Source organism: Rhamphochromis sp. 'chilingali' (assembly GCF_963969265.1).
Source record: "Rhamphochromis sp. 'chilingali' genome assembly, chromosome: 20".
NCBI classification, from domain to species: Eukaryota; Metazoa; Chordata; class Actinopteri; order Cichliformes; family Cichlidae; genus Rhamphochromis; species Rhamphochromis sp. 'chilingali'.
In genome coordinates this window covers 17655711-17672344 of record NC_137947.1, presented here as the reverse complement: position 1 = coordinate 17672344, position 16634 = coordinate 17655711, and the positions used below count along the sequence as shown (strand labels likewise).

At 43.2% G+C, this 16634-nt stretch overlaps 1 protein-coding gene across 3 annotated transcripts in view; it reads right to left on the bottom strand.

Annotated features, from left to right (window-relative positions):
• Window positions 1-13324, bottom strand: part of zmiz1a (zinc finger, MIZ-type containing 1a) — a 111341-nt gene extending 98017 nt beyond the window's left edge. For 2 of the 3 annotated variants that reach the window (XM_080869517.1, XM_080869518.1), the window contains exon 1: window positions 13166-13323. The gene's annotated coding sequence lies outside the window, so the exon portion shown is untranslated. Of the gene's footprint in view, window positions 1-13165 lie in introns of all 3 variants that reach the window. The other variant, XM_080869520.1, reaches the window with a different exon arrangement.
• Window positions 13325-16634: the final 3310 nt, after the last annotated feature.

Genomic DNA, 16634 nt, shown 5'->3' with positions numbered 1-16634 from the left:
TCTACAATGTATTAATTGGGTAAATTAACCTCTTTGCAGCGACAGTATGTAAACATTTATTTTCAGGCTTACTGGAAGAAGCCTTTGCGTTTAAATCATGGAGCCATCATGGGCTTGGGTTCCTGCCAATAAAGTGTCAGAGGTCAATTACCTTTCAAAAGATAACAGCCACATTTACCATTTATCTTATCGCAAGCCTGATTTCCATCTTGTGGATTCATAAGTAAACAAGATGCTGAGATATTTATTTTGAAAGGGAGCAGGCGTAATAAAGGGGACTAATCTACTTGTCACACATGCTCGCCTTTTACTTTGTGACTCTGCTGACTCACACGAGATGAGCTGAATCAAAGCGGCTTCTGATTCAGTGACTTGGGAGCTGAGTATTCGAGAGGCTTTGAGCTGACAAATAGGTTTACTGCTTTATCTTAAAGGACCATACCTGTGGTTTCGTAGACCTTTCATTTGCTGCGCACATCTCAGATTTTTTCAGTTTTTATTCAAAGGCCTTTTGCTCATTGATGACTGTCTGCCAGGACAGAAAAATACAAGACAATCAGAAGTTTTGTTGTTCCTGTGCCAGAGCCAGACAAATCGAATCAGAAAAAGGGGCATGAAAACAGCAAAAATGCATCAGCTGAAATGATCTTTGAAAGTCATCAGACTGAAATCATAATTCTTAAATACCTTCCTTCCTTCAACATTAGTCTAACTACTCCAACCAAGCAGTAGAGCAATCTAAATCTGAAAATGATTTTGACAGACAAAAAAAGACACTAATCATTTGTTAGTGGTAAAATAGCTCCTTCATCTCCCTAACAAAAAACACAGCCTAACGTCTGATTGAATCAAGAACCAAAAAGAAAAGCTTGATTCAGGCAGACTATGTTTTTGCACATTGAACTTAACATGTATACTTTAAACACCAGCCAATGTTAAAGAACACTATACCGGCCATTTTATTAGTTACACTTTTCCAGAGTAGGGTTGAACCCCTTTTGCCTTCAGAACTGCATTAACTCAACAAGGTGCTGGAAACATTCCTCAGAGATTTTGCTACATATTGACATGAAGTATCACACAGTTGCTACACATCCATAATGTGAATCTCCTGTCCCAACACATCCCGAATGTGCTCCACTGGATTGAGATCTGGTGACTGTGGAAGCCTTTTGACTGCAGTGAACTAACTAACTGTGATGCTCAAGAAACAGTTTGAGGCGATTTAAGCTTTCTGACATCGTGAGTTATTCTGCTGGAAGCAGCCATCAAACATGGGTACACTGTGGTGTAGAGAAGAATGTGGACAGCAAGCATATTCATGTAGGCTGTGGTATTTAAATGATCCTCGTTTGGTACTAAGGAGTCCAAAGTGTGCCAAGAAGATATGCCCTGCACCATTATACCACCAGCAGCAGCAGCATGAAGTTGATACAAGGCAAGATGGATCCATGCTTTCATGTTGTTTACACCACATTCTGACCCATTTCTTCCAATCTTCCATTTTTCAGTTTTGGTGAACCCATGTAAACTGTAGCTTCAGTTTATTCTTAGCTTCTTAGTGTGGTCTTCTGCTGCTGCAAGCCCTCTACTTCAAGGTCTGACGTGTTTTGTGTGTTCAGTGTCACTCTTCTGCATACCTTGGCTGTAACGAGTGGTTATTTCAGTTACTGTGTCCTTCCTATCAGCTCAACGGAGCGTGGCCATTCTCCTTTGACCTCTGACACCAGCAAGGCATTTTTGCCGAGAGCACTGACACTCACTGCATATTTTCTCTTTTCTGGACCATTCCCTGTAAACCCAAGAGATGATTGTGTGGAAAATCCCAATAGATCAGCAGTGTCTGGAATATCCAGACCAGCATGCTTGGCACCAATAACCACGGCACAGTCAAAGTCACTTAAATCACCTTTTCATTCTGCTCCTCCGTTTGAATTACAGCAGGTCATCTGAAACATGCCTACATGCCTATAGGCGTTGAGTTTCTGCCATGTGATTGGCTAATTAGACAACTGCATTAATGAGCAGTTGAACAGATGTGCCTACTGAAGTGACGGTGATTGTAAGTTTTTATGCTGATTTCCAAACTGTTTGCTTTTGGGTTTTAAAAACTAGAAAAAATTATTGATTCTTAAATAAGTTAGAGTTTGTCACAGTCTGCACTGTGCTCTACAATTGTAAGACACTTAAATTGCAATCAGGAACCATTGTCAAAACTGTTGTTGCAGTCAAAAGCTGAAAAGGCACTGCTTTGACAAGCTGCGCTGTCAGAAATTCAAATCAAAATGGGAAGTGAGTAAACATGGATATGAAACGGCGCGTGTGAATCTAGTTTCCTTTCTTTCCTTTAAAGGTGGCTCACAAATCTCTGATGTGGCGTCTTCAAATATACTCGCAGAAGGAGTTTTCACTCTGCTGTCAACCACATCACTAAGTGCCGATAACATAACTTAAAGACAACTAAATGCTGTGTGTGCTGTGATGGATTAGCTGTGTCAATCAAGCTTCTGCAAGTTACACTTCATAATCTAGTGAAGTCACTGGAAACAAACAGCAGCTTAAAAACAATCAGAAAACATCAGAAAAGATATGCATGTGTAAAATACAGTGTAAGTGATTTGGTGTCAATGAGCTGGGACATGCAAAAAAATCATAATATTAGTAGCAAAACTAAGTTATGGTCCTTTAATTGTGAGCTTTCTTTTTCCCATGACCGAGTGAGCGTTCGCCAGTCTAGTCACTTGGCAGGAACTCACCTGTTTTGGGGAGGGGGGAGGAGGGGAGCCACTACTACAACACCAATAAATGTCAAAACGGTGAGCGGGATCAATATGCAGGCATTAATCTCTCGAGAAGGTATGCGATGTATCAAACTTGGCAGACGCTGTGTGTGTGCTCTCTTTAAAAAAACCGAGCAGCCGCAATTAACGCCTTTTTATTCGTTCTGTCATTGGTTTTGTCATTAATAGCGTTGCCCCAGGCACAAAGAGGCAGTTTAACTGTCAAAATCCTCCCTTCAGATCAAGTGCACATCATCATGCCTGATGAACAACCTGATAAAATTGACATTTCCCTCCTGCCTGCACCTGTGAGTCTAAGGAAGAGCGTTACCAGAAGACATGGGACGGTGCCAGCCCAGCTTGACTGAGTGCCACACAGTCCAAAGGACAGACGCTTCACATAAAGACAACAAACAACTTAATACCCTGGTGTGTGTGTGTGAGGGCGCCTGCGTGTGTTTGGTTGTGTGCAGTGTGAATTTTAATGAGAAATGCAGAGAAAGACACTGGGAGACCAAAACACAAGAGATAGAGCTCTGAGATTGTCTCCCACTGTGTCTGGACTGGCGGCTGCTACTCTTCTTGACCCCGATGCTTCGAGCCACAGATCAGATCAGGGACGCTATGCGACAGATGTCTGCCCTGGCGCTCTGTTCCAGGCATGAGTGCTGCTGGCACACGAACCGACGAGGGATGGCGGCGAGGGGCAAAAAAGGGAGAGAACAGAGTGAGCACAGAGGACGAGCTGGATGGCATGAAAAAGGAGAGGAGGGAAAAGAAAACAGGAGAAGAAGAAAGGGGTGGGGGAATTCACATGTCACTTCCTGCAGACTTCATCAGCAGGACGAGATATACTCCGTCACATCTCTGTCAGAAACCAGTTTGGGCAGAAAGAGATGCTACAAGTTCAGACATACCTCCAGCTGACCCCGACTGACCTGGGGGACGAACAGGAGGTCCTCACGCTCATTTTGAGAAATAAACGCTTGCGTGAGGCATAGGGCTGCCACAAACGATTATTTTGATAGTCGACTAGTCACCGATTATTTATGCGATTAGTCGACTAATCAGATCATCATCCACTGGACGTAAAACTACAGCTTATTGCACCAGCAGCATCTGCTCTTATATAACTATCATTAGCTTACAGCTTTAAGCTTTTAAGGTGCTAACTAAAAATAAAGACAAGATGATAGTTTATTCAATTTTAAGGAAATTTGCAGATTGTTTCGGTGAAGTTTAATAAACTCCTTGCTATCTAAAATATAACAGGACACCGGAGTAAATTCTCCAGCATCTCACACTTCTGATAATCAGCTGTCTGCTTGACGTTTATTCAGCTGTGTAAAAACTATAACTTTAATCTCAGACAAACCGATTTACTCAGGAACAAATAAAATACTAAAAAAAAAAAGCCAAACAACAACATTTTTAATTTATCTAAGTGACTCATATATATTTAACCTGAGTAGCGAAAGACGGCGGTGGGTTTGAAAACAATTTGCCGGGAGTCCGGTGTTCTCACAACGCTAGTGACCTAGCCCCCGGCTAGCTATCGAGCTAGTGGGTAACAGACGTCTCCGAAAACGTCGGAGCGCTTTTGAAAATATGTGGTGTCCTGATAAACTGAGCCGATATTTGAGGTTTACACAGCTACATTCTCGCCTGAAAATATGTTAAACGTTTATTTTGTGACCCAGAAAGAATAATAAGAGTAATATTAAAACTAACTAGCTGCCGCCATTGTTGGAAACTAAGCTGGGCCGCGCTATGAATTCTGGGACACAGCTGCTTCTCTTCTTCTTCGGGGTTTAACGGCAGCTGGCATCCTTGTACATGCAGTGCTGCCATCTTCTGTTTCAGTCCGTTATTACACTCTTAAATCCTGCTACTTTATTCCTGCGTGTTTTGCGATCTTACAAACCTTCAAACGACGTGTCGACTATTAAATTTGTCGTCGACGATTTTGATAGTCGACGTAATCGTAACTAGTCGACAAATCGTGGCTTGTGTGTTGAGGTTTGTGTGTTGCCTCACTAGGGCAGTGAGGCAACACACAAGCCTCGTCTCTGTGCAGCAAAAAAAACCTGATAAAACTACAAGTTTTCAATCAGGCACCGCTACACAAAAGTCAACGCACGACCTCCACACAACGACTCGCTTTCACTCTGAGGAGCAACACACGATAAAGATGATGAGAAGAGAGAAGAAGGGAGCTAATTATAGCCGCGCAGCAGGATGGCCAGAAACAAACTTGATTATCATCATCGTCAAGAAGGCACAAAGGAAACCTGCTGCCTCCCCTCTTCCACCACAATCCAATAGAGAGGCTTTTAGCCTTCGTAATGATTTAAAAAGTGACAAGTCAAACAGATTTACTGTGACAGCCTGAAAGGGACCAGCACGAACACTATAACAGCTCACGTGATCCAGACCTCCGAGCACTTCTCCTATTCCCCCTTCCTCTTCTACATCCCCTTTCTCAAGCCAGCCACCCCTTCACCCACCGTTCCAGTGGTCAGGGAAGAATGAGGCCGGCTCAATAGAGGTAGGCAGCAACACTATTCATTTCCCCCCTCACTCAACACGAGCCCCCTTCAAACGAGAGGGAAAAGCTCTGCTTTTGTGGAAGTTAGTTACTTAAAGCGACAGCCCACCAGATAAGGATCTGGTCACGGAAAACTTGTGGTACGGAGTAAATGGAGATACCTTTGTACAATTTTAACACCATTACCCATGGTTTATCAGATTTAATGAGCCATGAATGTGAGGTCAAATTTTCAGCTTGCAGGAGCAGCTGACAACATTTCTAAAGCACTGTTTGCCCTTCCAGCAACCGTAAAACACAATTAAAAATGCTTATTAATCTGCAAAGGAGAATCATTAAATGTGGAAAACATAAGGCAATCATTGCAACATCCTTTTCTTTTTTTATCATTATTAGTTTTTGAGTAAAGACAGTGCTGTTTCTTACCCTCGGTTTTTCATCCATATTCATTGGAAGGTATCTTTTGTGCCCTGAGTGACAGGCTCTACATTTGACTTTCATTTCCGTGTCTGAAACATGGAGAAAATTTATGTTTGAGCAGCGCCGGTCCCTCCAGGCCTGAGATGGTTTTCCTGGTGCAGTCATCTGATTTTTTTTTTTTTGCATGCCTCTCTCCGTCTCCTTTCTCTGGAAGGTGAATAACACCTTGGCTGTTGCGAGCTTTGAAAACAGAGCTACCCCTAAAAAGCCGTCAGAGATGGCAGCAGAGGGATATGCGTGGAGAATACTCAAGAAGGAGAGACCCTCAGGCTACCCAGATTTGGTTTCCACTCGTTCTGGCTTCCAAAAGCAAAGGAATTCCAGAGAAAATCAGGGCAGGACCTCACCCCAAGCCACCTCTACTGCTGCTGCTGCTGTTACTACCACTACCCCCATTTCCCTCACAAACACACAGCACAGCAAAGGTGATTTCATGCACCCATCAATGAGACATCCCTTCTCTCTTTGTTACACATTTATGCTGATTTGATATCCAGGGAGACATGACAAGTAAAAGAAGATGGCAGTGTGTGTGTTTGTGTGAAGTTTGGTCTCGTCCATCTGCTGCTCTTGTTTACCGTCACTAACCAGCACGACTTAGACATCATCTCTGGACTGGAGCACAACACTGTGCAACCGCCTCAAGATATTGCAGGTGAGGCAATGATATGACAAACTGCACCCCCACCCCATCTTTTCCAACATGCCCCTTGCTTGACTCAGACATGAAACGTGTGAGGTCCTCACGTGTGTCTTTAACAATGTCAACACATGCCATTCAGCCTCCACTCAGCTGGAGCTGCCAAGTAAAGGTTGGAAGACGGCTGTGAGAGCAATACAGCTGAGCCGTATAATAACTCTGGTAGATCATTAACATGTAGGTAACGGGAGGATGTTGGGACTGGAGCAGACACGGCTGACTGAAGAAATATTATCGCCTTTTTACTAACAATATTTACAAGCATGTTAAATATAAATCGCTTTACTCAAGCTCACATATTTATGAACAGCAGCCCGCATCCTTAAAACACAAGGACTCTCGTTGGTTTGTCAATAATGTTTGCCAGATAATTAAAGAGCCCTGGGAGACAATGATAAACATTGTTTAGAGGCTGATCCCTGGCAAGCGCCAAGCAGTGTATCATTGCTGTCTCCGGAATACACACGATTACCCTGGTCTCATTACTGATATGATAAACGACGGCTTCCACCGTGGCTTTGGTGTGCCGGGAGGACGCACGCAACAGGGGTAGATTAGGGGGAAAAAAGTGGTTAAACACATTGCCCCTGTAATAGACCAGCGCTAAACAAGAAAGATGGGTTATCTGCAGGAGGACTGCAGATAATGTTTGTGATATTTGCAAAGTCAGGGCTGCAGCCAGCTTTTATGGTGCTTCCAACCATTTATTATGAATTGCTGAGATTACTGTTTAATAATGTGGACTCAGACTCTTTGCTTCTTTATTTGCTTCACTCCTCATCATCCCATTGCTCCCTTCATCCCTCTCCTTCTCTGTGAAGTTAATGCTGTTGCTCGGCCCCGGCCCACCAGCCCGTCTCTTTTTACAGTTAGTGTATCCACACAGAGGTTTAAAATATGCCCCTTTATCTGAGCCGCCCAGGCGGGAAAATGAAAGGGATGTCAGTCCTTAGAACCCTGGGAAAGCGCCTGGCTCAACTGCCAGTGTCAAAACTGAGGGAAGGGCAATAAGCGGGCAAACACACTGAGCAACGTTGAGAAATAGGAAGAAAACAGCCTTATTAGAGCAGCGAGGCTCACGATTATATGCCAATATGATTTGAGGAGGCTCTCCATAACAACCACAACAGGCATCATTAACTGACCAAAAGGCAAAACTGGAAAATCAAACCCCAGCGTACGGCCGACTCCCCGCCCTTAAAGCTGAATGACATTTTTATTGCTTGCCCGCACCTCGGCAAAGAAAAACGAATGCCGCTTTTCGCTATTGACCACGTTATCAGCCCAGCGCTCCTTGCATGCGTAAGCAGCAGGCGTCGCGTGAGAGCAGATATTGCACGACTCCTTCGCAGCCTCATAACCCACACCGCGAGCTGGAGAATAAATGCTGTCCCTTTGCATTAGTAACATCCCAGTTAATTTACGTTGTCAGAAAACAAGGAAGTATGTATCCCTGGAGGCCATGAAGGGAGACAATTCGACCGCCTTCATAGAATCTCTGCCATCACTCTGCATCTCCCACGCAACCTCCACCAGAAAATCAGCATCAGCGTGCACTCTGAGAGACAACAGTGCCGACTAGACAAGGCGCTGTTTATAGCACAAATGGTATTATAAACACAGCATGTGGTGTATTATCTTTAGAAAATGATTCATTATGGCCTATAAGCTAGAAAGATTTGCAACACGCTGGGTGGAGGGGGTAACTAAACTGTATAACTAAATTCCTATCATTGGGAATCCTCCTTGAGATGAGGTGCTGTTGCTTGAAAACATAACAGGTTATATTGACGCGGGCCCAGCAGGCCGGTCGGCCCAGCACCTGGCATGAAACGAAGCGCAGGACAAGCCTCCTGAGATAGCGAGAGGGAGTCTAAGCGCAGACCTGAGTGGCTCTCTGGCAAATGAACCCACGTGGGACACTGTGCAAGGTGTGAGGACCTCTTGGAGGAGGCTTGCAGACGTGCTCGAGTATCAAGAGAAGCAAGGCAAACACAGCAGATCAGTGCCAAAACTGTAAACCCACTGACCCAGCGTGAAGAGGGAGAGGGGAGTAATTAGCGACTGTACTTACAACTCAAAGGAGGAGGAAAGAGTAGAGGAGAAAGTAGGGAAGAGAAGGGGGCGGGGGGGGGCTGAGAGCACACAGTTGGAGGATGAAGACAATGAGTTTGTTTAGCTTAAACAGGATTTACAAGCCAAACAGACACACGCCAACGCCACTCACTCAGACACATACTATCTCTTTTCCCCGCTGCCTGCCGCCCCTCCCCGCCCCCTCCCTGTTTTGCCAACACAGACGCACAGAAACGCAGCCGAGACGGGCTCTCAGCGAGGATTTCATCAGCTGGAGGAAAAAAGTGAGGGTAATTGCTCGCGATGGTGAGAAGTCTTGAGTGCATGCAGCGGCGTTGGGGCGAATGGATGGATAGAGGGAACATTTTGTTCCTCCTGTGCGGGCTCCGACTCTCATATTGTTCCTGATGAGGCCGGGTGTCATTTATGATTCAAGGGCCCCCGCTCTCTCACGGCGGATGGGAACAGGACACGGCCATTGTGACGTCCTGTGCACTCGTTTCTCAAAGAACATTAAATCAAACATGTATGAGATGGTGACAGGGGTGGGCCGGCAACTTCTCCCTATTCGCTCTCCTCACCTTCTCTGCACTTTGTTTCGCTCTCGTCTCAGGGAGAGAGAGGAAAAAAAGAAAGCACTTAAGAGGACTGCGTCTCCCTGATGTTGGCAGAGCTCAAGAGCTGAAATGACGGCTCTTAAGAAAGAGGAGTTAAGCTGGTGTTTTGTCTATATTAAACCGATATCTGTCAACAAGGAAACAACTGACAGGCAAAGCAAGGACAACACGAAAAAATTATATCCCCGCTGTAGTTCCTCATAGTAACCAGAGCCTTTATTTACCTCAAATGCAGAAGGTAACAGGCCTTTATCTGAAGCAGGATTGCATTAGAGGCAGCATTTTATTTCTAATTCCCTCTGTTTGATCAGCGTAAGTGGTCACGATTAAACAAAGCCTCATTGCAATCCCATTTGCCATGTTAAAGCTCAATCTGTTAATACTATGGCGACTTAGTCTTGAGAGAAAACAAGGAAGCTAAACTCCACCTACCCACTGCACACATGGTATTAGTTCATTTCCGATCTAACATGAAAGTAAATAAAACCCAACGGGAGCAAACAGAGCAACTCATTCATGACAGCACGTGCAAAACATTTCACCTGATGTCCATAAACATCACCCGCATGCCCGCTCGGGCTCACGGCTACAGTCCTACACGGTCGTTAACGAAACAATGCTGCTCGCCACCGCCGCTCGAGGTTCGGTGCCTTGCTCGAAGACTCAGCATTAGTCATGCTGACTGTCCAGCCTACCTCAAGCAACTCAGGAGTTTAAAAGCAGTGGTCTCTTCAACCACAAACCCAAACCACAGCGTAAGGTTGGCAGCTTGAAGAACAGTGGTGACAGGCATGTGGAACTGAGGGTTTTTTTTAATCCCGGCGCCTCATGTTGGTCCACTTTTGGCTTTCTGCACTGAACTGATGTCATTGCACGCTGTCAGCAGGATGAGTTACAGCTGCTGTATGCTTCATTTTCTCTGAATTAGTTAGCCTGCAATTACCAGGCTTTAACTTGAAGGGAGCTTAACTGTAGACTTATGGGTAGAATTACAACAACATTTAGGAAGTAGTTAAGTGTCTGACAAGAGGGCACAACCTCAGCTCAAACTGAATATTTCAGGTTTTAACTCCCTCTAAGCTCTTATTCTCAGATTGAGTCTTTAAAAACGCTCTGAGGCAACACACGTTTTCCCTTATTAAAAAGACCAAAATAGGCACATTGAAAAACAAAAGGCTGGGTTTTTAGATGACAAGTAATGCCAAGTTTGAACCGCACTCAAGACACAGACAGCGAGAGAGAGACAGAGAGAGAAACAAGGCCTGACTTCTGCTCTGGACACGAGTGGGTGGGTTAGGGCTGCTGGTGAGACACCAGACTACAAGAATCTGTGTCAAGTTGAACAGACAGCAAGTATTTCACAGTAGTCCTCGAACAACAGGAACAGTCAGATGAAATGTCAGGCTGTCAAAACATTGATTAGCGTTCGCCAGGTTTTTAAGCACTTAGCTGGCTGCAGCTGTGCCGACACACACAGCAAACAGCGGCAGAGATGGTGCAACTTGGTAAATTGCTGAGTAACAAAAAGCTAATTACTGAGACACAAGTAATTAGTTGTTTTCCTGCTACGTACTTCTAATCAGCATTACCTCACTGCTTTACCGAGGTACAATGACAGGGGGTAATGTTAACTCACTACCTTAATCTTTTCTGTGACTAATCAGCATGTGAGACTGAACAACTGCACAACTTAAGCATGCGTCGCAACTTTCTGCAGCCCAAACTATCAGAAAAGACAGATTGATACTAAAAAGATTTGGTTTCAAAGGATACATATTTCCCAATATTTTCCCCAATATTGGCTAATGCTGCAGCTTAAAGAGAATAATCTCCACATTCTGCCTCAGGATCAAACACGCTGTCGGATGCAAACGTAATTTTTCTTCCCGTTTTGCTGCAACTTGTAGCGGGGCCAGTGCATGTGTTGTATTTCTATCTGCTGAAAATTTCACTATTTTTCCAGTAAGATCGCCTTCACATTCTTGCACAGGCAGCCAAGCACTCCATTCTCAGAGAGCACGCCTGCAATTGTGTCCAGCACCATCTTAAATGACTTTGGAGAAGAAGAAAAAAAGAAAAAGAAAATTTTGATTTCAAAGTGTGTATGCTGGAGCCTTTTAGCCTGTTTAGTGAATCAGACACTTCTGTCTTGTCTCTCAGTCTGGCTAGCTGGCTGGTTGCAGAGAGGCCCCATGAGGGACAACAGAAGGAAAGAAAACTCACACGAACACACACATACACAAACAGACACACTTCCAAGTTTCAAACAGTTGCAGATGGCTTTAATTCCTTGCCCTCTTTCTTTCACAATTTATCAGGTAACCTACTCTGAATGACTGCGCTGCCTTTTCATGCTTTGGTGAGATGACTTAATGCTCCTTTGTTTTGTCAGAAGAAGGGGGGCAAACAGCACTAATTAATGTGGTGCAGCTGACAAGTGTTGCTGCTGAAACAATTTCATTACATCACCAATTTAAATTACCCAGGAAGGAGACACTGGAGGGCGCACCCATCCAAAATCTGTTTATACACTTTCTGAGACATACAGGGAGTGGACACAATAATACGAACACCTGCAATCCAATGCAATACCCCAGTAATGAACCCAGTAACTGTTTTTAAGCCTGTAATATCAACTTTTATGCAAGGCTGTATCAGATTTCTTAGGAATCTGGTGCTTTTGGGCGTTTAAAGCATGATGACATTATAACAGCAGTTAATTTGATCATCCGCTCCAATCACGCCCCCTTCAACTTCAACCTTACTAACAAGTAAAGGGCCCTTTTTGTCACCCTCTCTCAAAGTTCAGCTGTCCTGTAGCAGGGTGCACGGTAATGAAAGAGCAGCAGTCTCCACCTCCTCCTTCTCCTCCTCCTCCTCCAATCGTGAGCCCCCCTCTTCTCCACTCTGCCCAGACTGGCCTCACATCACGACAGGAGGAATTTAACGGGGAGGGTCCACCAGACTTAAGGCAGAAGCCTGCACTGAGTCAAAGCTGCTCATCCACACTCTGCTGCAGAAGGGCTTGTAAATGTGGCAATGCTGTTCTCTATCGGGGATAGTTTAATGTAGAGCAAGCCAGATGCACATGCTAATACTGGACCATTACAGATGTGAGTGCACTGCAAGGCTCCAGTGCAGGCATACAGCTATTATAAATCACCTGAGCATTGTCTTAATTGTAATAGTCACACTGCAACACACAAATACACACAAATACATATAGTGCAAGTAAACTATCTATCAGAGGCCAGATTCACAAGGTGTCCCTGCAAAGGTCCCAAACGACCTAACACGTTGAGCCACTGATCTTTGAATGATCCCTGACTACATCCAGCAAACACAACTAGTGTTATCAGATAGCAATTACCACTGAAGCTGCATGACATGTGCCGTTCAGCAGAACAGAGCAGGGCAGCATATGGACATGCCTACTAATTGCATTACAACAGGTAGCGGATAATAGCCTTGAAGGGAGTCAACAAGCCCAGGCACACTGCTGACTGTTAGCTAAGTGACACACATTCTCAGTTTAGCATCAAACGAGCCATCAGCTGATCCACCGAGACGAGACATTCACCCACACACATACACACGTAGACCTGCAATCACTGACTTACTAGCGCATTCCTTTCTAGTGATTTTAAGAATAATGTACACACGCCTCACGAAATGATCCTACAGACCCAGTGACTTTGGACGTGTCGCTCCAGCGTAACTACACAGGTAGAGGGGATACGCGGCACAGTCTGGATATTACGCCGCGTAAACGAGCTCCGGCTCGGCTCTTAACGTGCACCCGCTGGCACGAGACTCTCAGCGGCTGCTAAAAGGTTTCCAGGAGGTCACCCTATTGTTAGGAGGTAGTATCTGTCCAGCGGGAGGCAAAACCACACACACGCACGCAAACACACGTTCAAAACCCCGCTGTGTAACACAAAAAATAACCAGGCGCGAAACTTACTTTGAGCTCGGACCCGAGCGGCAAAGCGGCGTATTGTGTCTCCAAACCGCGTGTTTACGATGCTCCCCTCGCTCACTCGCTTCCCTTCCACAAAGACGACGTGAGAGCTCCGAAGACGCTGTGACTGAGTGACTGAATCAACTATCGTAGAGCACGGCAAGTTGAAGTGTCAGATTACACTGGCTATTCAGTTACCAGAGAGAGCCGTGCTCGGCGGCCGGCGTGAAAACGTGACCTAGACTTTCCGCGGAAGGACACCCGGGTGTGAAGGTGTAAGTAGACGCTAACAGCCTGATAACGGCACGTTTCACACTGGAGCGGACTGCAGCCGGCAGCTCCGGCTATTGTCTGCTTTTGTGTCATTACAGCAGTGATGCTTCAGAGCTGCACTGTGTAACCGAGCCAGGAGTTAATTGCTAATTCAGCCATTGTGTGAGTTTAATAGCTGTTAGTAAAACATAATAGGAATATACATGAAAGGCAACACCGTAAGCTTATCTGAGATACAGATTTATTCACGTTATTATCAAAAAACGACTTAATTAACTAGCTAGTAATTATTATTGTTTTTTTGTTGTTGTTAGTAGCAGTAGTGATGTGAACTCTATTAACTTTATTAGCCAATTTTTATTGTTCTTTTTCTTATTATTATATATTATAGTGTCTTTATAGTGTAGTGGTTTACATATTTGCTGAGAAAGCAAACAGTCCCTTGTTCAGTCTCAGAAAAAGACACAAATCCCTTTGGAGTTGTATCAGGAAGGGCATCGGGTGTAAAAATCTACCGAGTCGAACATCCAGTGTGGCCACCTGTGCATAAGGGAGAAAACAAATCTCTTAATAACTGTCTAGTTATTATTATTATCATTATGCTTTAAGGTTAAGTACAGGTCATGTCTCACACCACATCTTAAATCATCATTAAATCTGAGAAAGGATTCAAATTGAAGAAAAGTCAGCAAGACACTGTACTTATTGGTTATTTATTTGTTTGTTTTTTAAATCATTTCACTTTAGCTTCACTCAGGGGCAATTCTAGGTTCAGATTTTTAGGAGGCCTCAGCTCATTAGTTGGATGACCCATTGTAGTGTCTAAGATCAACCAGAGATTTCAATCCAATCCACCCCTTTTCGCCTGTTTCAGGGTGGAGCCTTTAGTTATCAAACCCGAGGCTAAGGCTCATTTGTTAAAGAAGTTAAAGAGGTATTTGTGGCAAAGCAGATAAGATGTGAAACACGCACAACATTATTTCAGTCTCTTAATCACATAGAGGCAGTCCACCAAATCATTAAGCACTTAAAGTAGCATTAATCAGTACAGACACTGGAAAATCACTCTACAACACCATAGACCTGTACATGAAGCAGGCTGGCAATAGAGTTGTTTTAAAATTGTTATTAAACTTTTTGAATTCATACAAACCCTCTGTTTATTATGCAGACTCAGCAGAGAGCATCATCTACCCGAATTTCACGAGTGGAGAAATGATTTGTAGTCAGTCACTTCAATGTAGTGGCAGCCATCCTGTTCGAGCCATGTTTAGAGTGGTATGAATCTTATAAAATGCTGTCATTCATATCAATATTTTCTGTCTAGAACCCCCACTGGCATTTTTAAGTGCGCTACTAGAAAGCACGCAAAGCATCTGTGAAATGCATGAAAAACTACTAAAAATAATTGTAGTTTTTCCAGCTAACGTCACTATTTGCTCCTTCATTCTTCATGTTCTTGTACAACCTCTCTGTCCTTACTCTCCATCCTCTCTCTTTCCAAGAAACTAGGAAAAGATAAGATAAGATAACTCTTTATTGTCATTGCACAGTCATACATAGTACAATAGTACAATGAAATTGGAAAACTGTCCTACGTCGGCACTACATATAACACAACAGGACCCGATACGACACATCACAACGCAACACAAACAACACAACACAGTATAATAACTTAGTAATAAAAAAGAAGAAGTGTATTTGTATTGCACACTGTTATTATTGTACATTAATTGTTATTGCACCTTGTTATAAATATAAATATTATTATTGTTACTGTTTTTACCGTTGTTACCTCCCCCCCCCCCCTGCCGTGTTATGTGAAATCATCATTAATGAATGTGGACAAACGGAAGCTACAGCTTTATCATTTTTGTGAATTTGACCACATGTCCATTCTCACCTGTTTCTTTTTGCTCTTTCTTTTTGCTGTCTTCATCCTGCTCTCTCAGTCTTTGTGCCGTCACCCAAAAGTTCAATGTTGCAGTCAATGAAAGACATAAAGTGATCCGTCAGTTCATAGCAATATTCAAACTGAATACAGGCTGCTGCTGCACATAGGTAAAATCATTTTGACCTGCTGTCACCTGGATCTGGATCTATACTGTAAACAAACACTGAAGTCCAATTCAACCAGAAAAGGAACAGAAGTTTTTTTTAACAAGCTAAAATAATAAAGTACAACAGCTCCTTGACTGGCATCTAGCGATATACCAGCAAACTATGAGATCAGAAGGTTAAAATTAGCTAATAATCTCTAATGATTTAAGCTACGTTAACTAACGTTTTTGACGCTATTTTGAGAACAAATAAAAATTAGCAGACACTGTACAAGTCAAACCACTATCCACGCATTATCAGAACGGTTTTTATTTTGCTGTATTTCAGTTAAAGTGTGTTTTAAATCTGCATAACTGATTTGTGTCATTAAATTAGCTCTTCATCTTCTTTCTGCCGCAGCAATGAAAGTCTTATCTAGGCGATCAATGATAAACAACATTGCTGAAGCAGCAACACCTCTGTGTGAGCGCACTGTAACATCATCACATCAACAACACTGGACACTTCAATCTATCCTGTACTGCTGTCAGCCGACAAGTTAGGAAAACATAACCTTTGACGCTAATTCCAAAAACATATAGAAAAATATGTTATTATTAGCACTATTAATATAGCTATTATTAGGAGGTTCTCTGATGGGGTCGTTTAAACACTTGCTTATGGCTTTCCCTTGTTCATTTTTGCCCAACCTGCAGTTGCTTTATGACCCACCAGTGGGGCCACAGGTTGAGGACCTCTGATTTCTCCCAGTTAGCTAATTAATTAAACTTATATTAAGCAGTTACATGTGTATTATAAGTCAGCAAGACACAGTAAGAAACTACTGTTTAGTTGACCATATCTTTCTCTTGGGACCTGCCCCACAGTTAACAGGTAATCGGTCATGGACATTTTAGTTAAGCATATTAGTTAATTAATTATTATACGTTTCATGTGTATTAAAATATATTTATTGAAGTGTTATTTACGATGAGCAAAAACCAGCCTTAATGAACAATTATTATGTTATTATTATTATTATTATTATTATTATTATTATTATTATTATTATTATTATTATTATTATTATTATTATTAAACATAAAGCATTATCCCAGTCACAGCAGTTCCAGCAGAACATTAGATATTGTTTGAA